We start from the raw sequence: 13,577 nt of genomic DNA, 5'->3' as shown, positions 1-13,577 counted from the left end.
TAACGTGGGAATACCTGCCACAGCTACAGTATGAAAAGAAGTAATGAAAAAATACTTCACTTAGTAAAAGCCAGTGGTATTGAAACCCCAGATTTTTTACGCTTTACTGTGTGACAATCCCACTCCCATTTTAAAAGCACAGTGTAGTCCTAAACTTTATGCAGAAGTTAGATTGCTGTGTTTAAAGAACGAACTAGTCTTTTATAACCAGGTGTTTTAAACTTTAAGCCATCCCCCTTTTCTAAAGAGTGAGAGAACATTGTTATGATAACAGCATATTTATCTTTCATCTGTCAGCAATTACTTTACAAAGCTAATTCTCTGACTGTGAGCCAGGTTGCGAGGGAAAGCCTTTGTTGCAGTGTGTTTTCAGATTGCTGTTAATCCACTCCCACCGATTGATCATTGCCCATATGGACTGTTACCAAAGTGGGATTATCTACAAGGCTGATAGAGGAAGCCAGAGAGATATCTGGTTTATTTCTGGCTTTCTTCAAAGGAAGTACAGAATGAATTAATAGGGTCAGAATCCCCCCCCATATATATTTCTGGGTGTCTCATTGTCTGCCTACCGCTTGAAAAAGAACCATTCATTTTCTAAGTAATTAGCACATACGGACATCAGTCATTTCTGTTTAAACTTTGGTAAAGAAGGCCATACAAGAGGTGACATCATTTTCCTCCATATGTTTCTCAAATGGTCCTCATTAGATTGGGTAGAGAATAGATGGGCTAGAAAGGGATGAATGGAGTGCCAAATAATGTAGATTGAGAAGCCTGATTTTGAAAACAAAAGTGACACATTTCTACCTTTCTGGATCAACAAAAACCTTTATTGATTATTATTTTTTTAATGTCAAAGTTCTCATAGTTGGGGATAGTGTATCTCAACTTGTACAGTTATAGTGTCTTATTCATCCTTTAGCGTTAATGATGTTGCATGTATTTCAGCCACCATTTTAGTTGACCGCGCTGGTGATATCAGCCATAAAAGGAGTGATGTAACTTTGGCAGTAGGAATAGACATGAAGATGTATACATAGAATCATAGGCCTGTAGAGTTGGAAGGGACCATGAGGGTCATCTAGTCCAATCCCCTGCAATGCAGGAATCTTTTGTCCACCGTGGGTCTTGAACCCACAACTCTGAGATTAACAGACTCATGCTCTACCAACTGAGCTATGCCAGCAACCCATGTGAGTTGGAATGGTTTAGGACCAAACACTGAGGCAATGGCAATCGTGCTACTGAATGAAACACATAAAAGTTGTTTAAGTCTCCATTGATTCTATGGAAATTACTGCTGAATGGTTCTGTGAAAACTCATGCCACTTTTGTTTGAACTGTGTGAAGAATCATAGGTAATACCATTCAACAGAAATGCTGATGCCCTTGGCATTAAGAATGCTGAGAATGGATGACTTTAAAGCTGCAATTTCAAATGCAGTGGTATTTTGGTAAACTCTTACAGCTTCAGAAAGCAGAAGAAATGGGGAGGGAAGGGGGCAGATTATAAACGCACAAAAAGCAAGGGATAGATAAACAAACAGTTCACTATACAAATGTCAAAGCTCACTAGCTGCTAATCTAGAAAACATCTGTTTATAGCCATGGGTATTCTGATTTCCATAAAGCTGTTTTTACATCTCTGACTTCAATCACCCTTGCCTCACTAAATTAACAGAATAAATAAATAAATGCAGATTCATCAGTGCCGCTCTTATGCTAGTAGGAGGGTCCTATTTAGTGATCTAGGATAGGCCTCTTAATATAGGAAAGTATTCTCTAACTCCATAGTTGGCTCTATTGTCACAGAGGAATTGGCAGTACAGTGGTACCTCTGGATGTGAACGGAATCCGTTCCGGAGCCCCATTCACATCCTGAAGTGAACGCAACCCGCATCCGCGGGTCGCGATTCTCCGCTTCTGCGCATGATGTCGTTTTGAGCTTCTGCGCACGCGTGAGCGGCGAAACCCGGAAGTAACATGACCCGTTACTTCTGGGTCGCCGCGGAGCACAACCCGAAAATATTCATCCCGAAGCATATTTAACCTGAGGTATGACTGTAATGGTGGGACACGGGTGGCGCTGTGGGTAAAAGCCTCAGTGCCTAGGACTTGCTGATCGAAAGGTTGGCAGTTCGAATCCCCGTGGCGGGGTGCGCTCCCGTTGTTCGGTCCCAGCGCCTGCCAACCTAGCAGTTCGAAAGCACATCAAAGTGCAAGTAGATAAATAGGGACTGCTTACTAGCGGGAAGGTAAACGGCGTTTCCATGTGCGGCTCTGGCTCGCCAGAGCAGCAATGTCACGCTGGCCACGTGACCAGGAAGTGTCTCCGGACAGCGCTGGCCACCGGCCTCTTGAGTGAGATGGGCGCACAACCCTAGAGTCTGTCAAGATTGGCCTGTACGGGCAGGGGTACCTTTACTTTACCTTTATGACTGTAATGAATTCTTCCTTTGTATTTCCAGCAATCTAACTTACACGACCAGAGAGGAATCCCAAAACAAAAATATTCTCATGCTTCTTCATACAATTATAGAATTATAAAGTTGCAAGGGACACCAAGGGTCATCTAGTCCAACCCCGACTCTGATACCAGAAGAGGGTGAGGCTGCGGTAGAGGGGGTATGACTTGAAACAATGGGAGACAGAGCAGTAAGGAGCAGCTCACAACCTTCCTTACATTCTCTTTCTAATGTAAGGAATGGAAAGCCACAGTCACTTAATATAGGAAGACAGCAGGCATATGGAGGAATGCACATGGCTCGGCTAGTGCTCAATCATTTACCTATAAAGTACCATTTTTTTTAAAAAAAATGTTTGACATTCATGTGCACTTCTGTGAATATTCATAACTTTGCATAAACATAAACACACAATGTCAATGCTGGGATAGAAGCATGTAGGAATGACAACAGTCACAGAAGGTAAGAAAGGAAATGGGATCGGTGATGAATAGAAAGCAACAGATAGTTTCACAAAACGGCATGTGTGTGTGTGTCTATACATGTGTGCATGCATGTGTGCACACACGCACAGATATACAGATATATCTCAAACACATGGGAAGTGGTTATTTAATGACATAAATCCTCAGGTGAGCTTGGAAGAGAGTACTCATATTACCACTTACTCTTTGCACAATCAAGCAAAAGAATAGTTTCTATAAAATGAGAATACATTTCTTAGAAAAGTAAAACCATTTTTGTGAAGTGCGGGTAAGAAATGTTACAAATCAAATCAAATCTGGATAAACTCAGGAATTTTGACTGGGCAATTTAAAAATAAAATAAGCACGGCAGAAACACTTCTAGGGATGCATTGGAAGGTTGAATAGAGTGTGCTGTTTCATATACTGCAACGCCTGAAAATCATAGAATGGTAGAGTTGAATCTCTCCTAATTTCATGATAAACTTTTTTTTTCAAAAGCAAACCCATTGTTTGAATCTACTACAATGGGTCGACTGAGAATTAGAATGAATGCTAGGAGAAATATGAGCCAAATGGGCTTCGTGGTTTGAACTAAAATGGATAAAATGAAATATATATTGGTAAGCATTTCATGTTTATAGAAGCTGCATGTATTATATATGTCCTGCATACTACATCTGTTTCAAGAAAGCCTTTAATCAAAACCATGTGATACAGGAGAAATGATCAGCGAATCGAATTCCCATCCCTGCCTCTGGAGTTCGCAAGTGCATCCCTTGTTCCACCACATTAATATTTATTATGCTTATGGGGAAGCTAAGACACTGGGATCTGTTTGCAATTACCAAATTAAAATGCAATTAACCAGTCACAGAGAACAAACAGTGTTTCCTTTAAAATATTTTAAAGAGGTAGAACTGAGGATGAGTATAAAATTTCCTGGCCTAGGATGTTTTTACTTATGGAAGTTTCCTATGAAATATTGTGAAGGCCGACTTTTTTTCCATTTTTCCTTTTAAAAGATCCCTAAGCCAGAAACCCATTTAAACCAAACGATGCTCTTTTTTTAAAAAAAAAATGGCTGGTGCAACAAAAAGATTTGTTTAGAACATTATATACCTGGTGGAAACTTCTCTGTAGTTATGTCTGCAGACCTTCTTCTCTGTCAAACAACAGTTACAAGTGTGTGTAAATCAGATCTCTGAATGGGCTGCTTTTGACAGCATCCGCTTGACAGCTTCCTCCTGGAGGAATAAACACTGAAGGCTTTGTAAGCATCTATTTACAAGTAGGACCGGCAACGTGGAGTGCTCCTGTTCAGGATATGAGCCAGCCAGCCCAGGCATCTTTCAGGATATTTTATTCCACACACCACTGCTGCATTATGGCACAGAGCATACCCTCCAACATTTCTCCTATGAAAATAGGGATGTCCAATTCAATAACAACATTATACCTGACTGGATGGCTTCCACCATATATAAAAATATAATGAAACATTAAAAATGAAAAAACATCCCTGTACAGGGCTGCCTCCAGGTGTCTTTTAAAGGTTTGCTGCCATAAGTCTGCAATTTCCCGGACATACCGTATTTTTCGCCCTATAGGACGCACCGTCCCATAAGGCGCACCTAGTTTTTTGGGGGGGAAATAAAGGAAAAAAATTATTTCCCCCCCAGGCGCGGGGTTGGGGAAGCCCGAGCTTCCCCCGACCCCAGCCCCCAAACAGGCAGCTCTCTGCAAGCCGTGGGAGCCCAGTGCTGGCTCCCGCTGCTAGCGGAGAGGTCCGCGAAGCCAGGACGCGCTGAGCTCAGCGCGCGCAGGCTTCAGCACGCAGGCACCCCTCCGCCAGCAGCGGGAGCGCTCCCGCTGCTAGCGGAGAGGTCCGCGAAGCCTGGACGCGCTGAGCTCAGCGCGCGCAGGCTTCAGCACGCAGGCACCCCTCCGCCAGCAGCGGGAGCGCTCCCGCTGCTGGCGGAGAGGTCCGCGAAGCCTGGACGCGCTGAGCTCAGCGCGCGCAGGCTTCAGCATGCAGGCACCCCTCCGCTAGCAGCGGGAGCGCTCCCGCTGCTGGCGGAGAGGTCCGTGAAGCCTGGACGCGCTGAGCTCAGCGCGCGCAGGCTTCAGCATGCAGGCACCCCTCCGCTAGCAGCGGGAGCGCTCCCGCTGCTGGCGGAGAGGTCCGCGAAGCCTGGACGCGCTGAGCTCAGCGCGCGCAGGCTTCAGCATGCAGGCACCTCTCCGCAAGCAGCGGGAGCGCTCCTGCTGTTTGCGGAGAGGTCCGCGATGCCTGCATTCGCCCCATAGGACGCACCCAGATTTCCCCTTCATTTTTGGAGGGGAAAAAGTGCGTCCTATAGGGCGAAAAATACGGTAACTGTCAATTTTTTGGGGGGAGATTCTGCAAAAAAACTGAACAACTCTTATGTCCGGATTTTCACTTTTTGAAACATGGCAACCCTAAACTTATCTCCTTGGCTTGGGTCGCATAACTCCATACCCTCCAACATTTCTCCAAGGAAAATAGGGACATTCTAAGGAAAAGGAGGACATTCTGGGATCAAATCAGAAACTGGAACGGCTTCTCTAAATCTGGGACGTCCCTGGAAAATAGGGACACTTGAAGGGTCTGAGTGTTTAGTACAGTACAGTGGTACCTCAGGTTAAGTACTTAATTTGTTCCGGAGTCCGTACTTAACCTGAAACTGTTCTTAACCTGAAGCACCACTTTAGCTAATGGGGCCTCCCGCTGCTGCAGTGCCGCCGGAGCACAATTTCTGTTCTCATCCTGAAGCAAAGTTCTTAACCTGAAGCACTATTTCTGGGTTAGCGGAGTCTGTAACCTGAAGCGTATGTAACCTGAAGCGTATGTAACCCGAGGTACCACTGTACTAATATATTTCCCCCTTCCACTCATAGTTCTTTGGGTCCAAACATTTATAAACTGAACTTTTGTGAATTTATTTTTTTGTGGCAGAATGAAAGTTCTCCCCAGCTGAGTGCCCTTGGTTCCACCAAAGGAGTTACAATATCTTTGTTATCTGCCTGACACAAAAGAGATGGAATTCTGCACAGATCTGAATGATTTCCTTATATTCCCAGCTTTGGAATGGAAACTTCCTGCTATGGGGAAAGACTTGGAACAGTTCTGCTTGCATGTCCAGTCCCGAAACAACATCTCTGGTGATCTTTCATCAATTTATCTTTCTGATGGAATTCACAGCTTTTGGAGTCAATTTAGTCACAGTGGTTGGTATAGTTAGCAGCCAGTTTTATTCCGGAACAGAAGGTTAAGGCTACAAGCCTAAACACTAGGGAGCAAGCCCCATTGAGCACACAGTGGGACTTACTTCTGTTGCAGTGTAGGTTCTTTGTCTTATTCCAAGCAAGACAGGCATAGCTATAAGATTTAAACGGGTTCCTTTACTTAAGATGATCATCCATTACATGCTGCAAACAGAAGCAAGCAAGTGAGGGAAGGGGAAACTGAAACTAAGCTCACAACCCAGGAAAGCCACCCAGCCCCCTCTCCCAGATACATTAACCCCTTACCGACATTTTCTTCTCAATGCAGTAAGTGTTAATTCAAGGCTGCTGCCTATTCCAGCAACTTCTGAGTAAACATGTATAGATTGTGCTGTAACTCTGCTTTCAGTTTTGAAGCAAACTATGTATGATTTAGCACCATGCATTCCTTTACTCAGTTTTTTTTTTATATTAACCACGACAATTTAATTGACGTCAGTGGGCTCTAAAATTGCTTAATATTTATATATTGTCATGTTGAACATAGTAGGGATGGGAACTCTTCAGAAGTTGTTGAACTCCAACTCCTATCATCTCCAACTAAGCATGGCCACTGGTCAGATATGACACTAGTCATAGTCAGGCCAGCTGCCATGATCTATGCAGTGGAATGGTTGTGGACTCTCCGTCCTTGGAGGTCTTCAAGCAGAGGTTGGAGGGTCGTCTGTCATGGATGCTTTCGTTGAGGGTTGCCATATATTGAAGAGCAAAAAAGAGGACAGCCCAAGCCACTGCCAGCCCGAGCCAGGGAAAAAGACATGTGTGTGCGGGCATGTAGGGCCACTGCTGCGTCCGTGTGCCTCTTTTCCCAGCTTGGGCTGGCAGTGGCTGCAGTGTACAGAGCAGCCTATGCCCAAGCCGGCTGTGCCTGCACTTAATGCACAGAGAATGCAGGTCGAGGCGAGGCTACCATTGATTGTTGAGATCAGGTGTATTATTAGCCCAAATTGTGATTCTGCAATAATTTAGTAGAACGAAATACTCTCTGCTGGCAATGCCTTGGAAACACCTTGTTTGTTTAACACACTGTGCTTTAAATCTTGATTTCCCACTGTCTACTCCCTTTTTGGTCATATTATGTCTGAGACAACAGGAGGGGAAGCCTAGTTCAGCGCCTGTTGGACATGGTCCAATTGCTGTACTTGGGGATCTGATTAATGGTTTCCTGAAGGAAAAGCAAAACTCCAGCCCACCAAAAGCTAAGTATTATAGAAGTAGCACTTTAGGATTACACACTGTCTGTTCTTGAGTGTTGCTGAGAATTTTGTTTTCTCTGTCTCTTGGTGTGAAGAAAGCACAAGGGAGAAGTTTGAAAGTGGTAGTCTTAATGCTGCAATTTGCTTTGTCCAGGAGCTTTAAAAGACTGCATTGAATATTAGATGCTGCAAGGACTCTTTGGTGAGGCATTGGAAACGTGTGGCTTTATATCAACTATAATACTTTCATACTGCAAGGTTATCCAACATAGTACCCTCCAAATGTTGTTGGACTCCAACTCCCATCATCCCTAATCATTGGCCATGCTAGCTCAGGTGGATAGAAGTTGTTGTCCAACAGCATAAGGTGGACCACAGGTTCCCCATGACTGTCTTAAGCCATTTACTTCATCCAGGAAGCTGCCTTACACTGTCTCAGACCATTAGTCTACTTAACTTGCTAGGTATTGTCTAAACCAGTAATGAGGATACCTTGGCCCTCCAGTAGCTATGGTACTCTGCATCCCATCAGCCCTAGCTAGCATGGCTAACGGTTAAGGATAATGGAAGTTGGAGTCCAACAACATCTGGACAGAGACAGGTTCTGCATCCCATCTACACTGACCTGCACCAGCTTTCCAGAGGTCCTTTCCTGTCCTTCCTTGAGATACTAGGTTTGAGCATGGGACCTTCTGCGTGTGCTTTGTCACTAAGCTAGGTCACCCAGACCTATATAACTTGCCCTGTTCAACTGAATATCAAGTTATATTGACCTCATATACACTAAAATATATCACATAAAGGATAACATTTAACATTCTTTTGATAAACATGCACTCATGTTGCTATGGGGAATTGATATAGAAATGCAGTGATTGAATACATTTGTACTTGCCAAACCTGATTGCTCCATAATTAATAACAATGTGCTAAATCTCAGCTTGAGACTATGGTATATTTTCTTCCAGACACAATTGATTGAGCTACCAATGTTTCAACTACCAATGAACACTCAAGTCTTCTCCCCTACCCCGGTCTTCCTATTATGTTGCACTAATCTTGTGTCTTCCACTGAATTCTCTTCTGCTTTGCTGTTACTAGCAAGCTTAATGATTAGTGAGGCTTAATGGTTAGTGATGCCTGCTGGTGTAGCAGGGAACTGACCCAGGCGACGTGGCCCTTGGCAGGCATATCCCCCATCACTGGCCAGACGGCCATTCGGCAAGGGGGCTGGGGGCGCAGTGGCAAGGCCCAGAGACACCAGGTGGCAGGCAGGGCAGTACGGGGATCCCTGTGTGGGGGCCCCTGACTCAGCCCCCTTAAAATCATGCACACAGGACTACGCCCCTCCAGACCTCCCCATGCTATGCCCCTGATGCAGGGGCCAGGCTGGTTTATGTGGGAAGAGGCAATCCTTGACGTATTGGGGTCCTGAGCTGCATAAGGTTTTATAGGTCAAAACCGGCACTTGTGGGGGGTGGGGAAGGCTGTCATATTAGAAAATTGGTTAAGGATAAAAGAAGTAAAACACAGAAAATCATGGCCAGCACAGAGAATTGTGGAAGAGCTCTAATTCTTTTTGGCATTTTACCTCAGTATATCTGTGTGTGTGTGTGCACGTGTGTGTGTGTGTGTGTGTGTGTGTGTATTGCCCTAAAACTGAAACATTTTCTTTAATGAATAGGTTTGTTCTTTCTTGTGCACTGCACTGCCTTATATTGGACCCTTGACATTCTGGGTCTCTCTGACCTAAGGTTGAAACAGCACACAGCTAGATAATGGAGTTGGCTTAAAACAGTAGGGGGGAAACAGCCAAGAAAGAGAAGAGAATATTAGCATTGCTTTTAATAGCTTCTCTATTCATACATTCAAACTGCAGAAACATAGGTGAACATTAATGTTACTCTTGGGCCATGAATGAACATTTTTTTCAGGTGATTTTCATTCTCAACGTACTGGAATGTAATCAGCTTTTTAGCAAGGCATTTCCTTAGCCATTTATTTCTGCTAGACCTGGGAACGAAGCATTGCTTAAATGGGTTATTGGCTGGCATCCTTAGGTAATGGAAAAGGACTGTGCGTGCATTTTCTGTGGAGAGGATGGCCACAACAATTACTTCCTCTGTAGCGAGGCATCTTTAGTATAAGCCAACTGCATTCTGCCTCTCTTGCTTGCTGATTGAATTATCAGCCTCCCAGATGAGATAGCCTTCAGCGTGTCCAGAGAGAAAGCATTACATTGTTTTATAAACCAGTAAAATCAGCACTTTCCAAACAGAGAGTGATAAATTGTCAGACCTGTAAGTGATTTGACCTTGATCTCTTAGCCAAAAGTTATGGGAACGGCACCAACGCGGCATCTTCAAGCACCCATGTTACAAAGTGCCATTCCTAAAACAATTAACTGCCTACTGCAATGACATGTTTCCCATTTCTCCCCTCCCGTTCCATTATGTGTCCTCCCAGTGAAAGAAAACACGGCTGTTCCTCCTCCTCCTCCTCCTGTCAAGGCAAATGACTACAAGAAACATATTTCACTTCAGATGAAACAAAGGCCTCTCCCTCCTGGCCAAAGTGTAAGATGTCATTGAAATAAACTTTCATAGAATCGCTAAACTGTTCTGCTATAAATGAGTGGTTCTTGATGCAGCTAGCGATCAACAAACTCACTTCCTAATTAAGTGCAGGAGCATAATGAGGAACAGGGCTTCCTTTGTTTAGCTAGCTTGTGTGAACTACGGCCACAATTCCCCAGACTCTCCTAACTCCTTCATTCAAAACTTGTAATTGGAACATAAGGAACCAGGTACTACAACAGCAAATGGTTTGACAGTGGCTCCATTCACTGCCAGCCAGATGTGAGACACTTTCAAAGGGGCTGAATGACTCATATATTGCCTGGTGTTGTATGACACCATAATCTCTGGTTTTCAGACCTACCATCAATAGGCACTGTCATCTTTAATGCAATCTAATGAGGCATTAAGATTTACAGAAAGGACAGACAATTCAAACTGAATCACCAGGAGAACAGGCCAGTGAGCAAGCAGGTTGGCAATTCATTGCTTCAGTTTGCACAAACAATATGCTTTGAGCAAGGGATGGAGGTTTTCTTCTCCTGAACAAGGGATGGTAGGAAGGGACAGCTATGCCTTTGGTCTTTGACTGGTGAGTTGGGTCTCACTACTGAGTTGTGGCCTGATCTAAGAGGGGTTATAGCAACAGTGCTGCCACCATACAAAAATAGGGTACAAAATTAAGAAATGGATTCTCAAAATGCATGTTTGGTTTAAAAGTGGGACCCAGATACTGATGGCGAAGAAATTCAGTCCAGTTCATAAGGTGAACCTAACTAATTCACACTTCCCAGAACAATATGTGTACTGAAACACAGTCATCCTTTGAAATTTGCAATTCTCTGAATTTTGTAACACACTTCTCTAGCAAAGTAATGCACACTGGGGTAAAGTGCCTATAAAAATACACATATTAGTGAAAATAACATGCACAAGTGCATTATATAAGGCAAAATTGCTTTGCAAAAATGTATGTATTAGACAAAATTGTATACAAAGATATGTATAGGTGGAGAAATTCACACTAAAATGCAGCTGAATTTTCATGGAGATTTGTTAATTTTTTAAATTATGCAAACTAATGTGCAGAGCTCGTCTTAAGAGTGGAAAAATGAGAAGCTAAGAAAAACTTAAATTGAAAGATTTGAGCATCCTTAGTGCCAGGTCTGAAAACATGGTAGGCTATTGAGCTAAAATATACCTTAAAAATATGATACAGTTCAAGCAATACATTTTCAGCCACAGTTGTAAGCAGAGTTTTTGAGTACAAAGCAAAGCTTGGCAAGGCCCAGAGACATCTCCCAGATTGTGCTGGGCATTACCTGGTGTTCTTCAAAGTCTCCAGCACACCAAAGCAGTGGTGACATTGCTGCCCTTTTGGAGCACTTGAGGCCACTTGAGGCAGGATGTGACACACACCTCCTCTGCTCTTTCTAGAATGAACCCAGAACTGTATGGAAATCAGCAAGTTCTGGGTTTCTTACGGAAATGCTTCCACCCTTACCCTACATGCTGATTGGAGATAGGAAGCGAAGGAGGTAAACTTATATGTTCTAACTGGTGTTTGGATGCTTCTAGTCTCTGAGAACACATAGTCCTATTCCCCACTTGCAAACAAAACTTTTCCGCTCTCATTGCAATGGCAGAAGCTCACCTTTGTCTGTAGAGAAGTCATTCTGTGTGCCAGATCAGCTGAGTCTGAATCATCTAGTGCCCCTATAAGGTAGGTGCTGACAGGCAGTAGCAGAGTGAAAAATGTGGTTATTGCCATGTTAACAAGTCTCTCCATAAATCTATCCTAAAAAGGGAGCTCTTAGATGAGGTGTGGAAATTAGCAAGTGTGGAAAAGGAGAGCTGTAAAAACGGAACTGTAAAATAAAACACATACACAACAATATTAAACACACACTCTTTTTGTTAACATCAAAATCCATAAAAGCATTAGATTTGCAGATTCATCTAAGGAAACTTCTGAAATTCCCTCCCCTTGCATATGACATCTTCACTAGTAGGGTTCTGTTGTTGTCCTAAGACCTATCTTTTCACCCAGGCCATTGGGACATTGAGATGAATTGTTTGAAGAGACCGACATGAATTAGAAGTGTCCCATTTGCTGCAGTGAAATAGTTGTGGTAACTGATGTTGTAACTGTTCGGTTGCATCAATTGTTTTGATTTTCATTTTATAATTGTTTTCTTTGTTTAAATATGAATACGGTATGCCACCCTGTGATTCTGATGGAAACTGATGAAGGCGACCTAGAAATATAGCAAATGAATGAATGAAATGAATACATGTTAGAAATATAACCAGAGTGGAAAACGTTGTGGATGTGCTGTGAGTGGCATAGGAGAGGGACAAACCAATACCGATTCCTAATTATCCCTTGCCCACTACCCTAGTAGGAAACTTGACCACAATAAGATGGGGTGTAATCCCCACCCCCGTTGACTCCAGTGGGAGGGAACAGGATAAAACCTGAATCACTCCTCTGTGGAGTTACTGTTTGCAGGCCATGGACAGCTCAGCCTGGGGGTATTCCTGACTTTGGGGTTGCTTGATTTTCTTACTGTCTTCACAACTAAGCTGCTTTTTTCAGAATGTCTTCGTTAAACAGGACATTTGGGAGTTGTCTGTAATGCACCTTGTCTGAAGTCTTATGAGACAGCCTCCGGGCCAAATCTCTAATCTCATGAGACTCCTATGCTTCAGTATCATTATGTGAGGGGAACCAACCTCCTTCCTATAGGCATTGTGGTTCAATTGTAAAGAGGTGGGTGCTGTGTTCGTGTTTCCATACAAACAAGGCAAATACTGCCTTTTGTGGTAATACGAGCACTAGAATCACAGGGTTGTGCCATTTAGAAACATTTTGTGTTTTTTCCAGATTGATGGCCTGAAGAATTCTGGTGACATGATCCTCTCCCTGAACAGACATTAATCATATCAAATAATGTTTTTGTTTTGTTCTATTTTTCATGCGGTCTTCAGTTTCACCTCAATAAACCACTTTGGAAGATGATAGAGAAATGCACATTTGACGTTATACAAGTTAAAGAATGTTCAGATAATGCCCGCGGGCCTTTCAGAAAGAAAAAGAAAAATGTCACATAATGCAAGGGATATGATTCATTTGAGCACAGCCAAGAGGAATAAAATCTGATTGTTTTTTTTAAAAAAACCCTCTGTTAAATATTAGCATAATCTGATTAATTCCACAAATCAAATAAATTGAAAGCAGAGCCGCATTCAGAAATGTATGTTTTATATATGCCTTCTAAACCACAATAAAAGGATTGCAGTTAGCTCAGCCAGGTAAAAAATATGGCAAGAATAAAGTCATCTTCTATCATTCTATAAGATTATACTGACTGATCTTTTCTGGCATAATTTTTATCTCTGCTGACATGGCTTTGTTAGGTTAAACAGAAATAATCTTGAAATGTCTGCTGTTGGTAGGAATGAAATTCAGATTTAAAATATTTATTACAAGTCATCATCTGATTTGGGAAACTAATGTGTAGCTCCTGTATTTCAAAATGAAATTTAGCTCTGCTTACATTG

General features: G+C 42.9%; 1 long non-coding RNA gene across 1 annotated transcript in view; it reads left to right on the top strand.

Annotated features, from left to right (window-relative positions):
* Window positions 1-13,022, top strand: part of LOC310660160 — a 63,515-nt gene extending 50,493 nt beyond the window's left edge. The window contains exons 2-3 of the long non-coding RNA XR_014503256.1: window positions 9,904-10,013; window positions 12,901-13,022. This is a non-coding gene — a long non-coding RNA (uncharacterized lncRNA). The remainder of the gene's footprint in view (window positions 1-9,903; window positions 10,014-12,900) is intronic.
* Window positions 13,023-13,577: the final 555 nt, after the last annotated feature.

This window comes from Podarcis tiliguerta (genome assembly GCF_965153285.1).
Source record: "Podarcis tiliguerta genome assembly, chromosome: 11".
In the NCBI taxonomy this organism is placed as follows: domain Eukaryota; kingdom Metazoa; phylum Chordata; class Lepidosauria; order Squamata; family Lacertidae; genus Podarcis; species Podarcis tiliguerta.
Note: the sequence above shows the minus strand (reverse complement) of the source record. Positions and strands in the feature narration are given on the sequence as shown.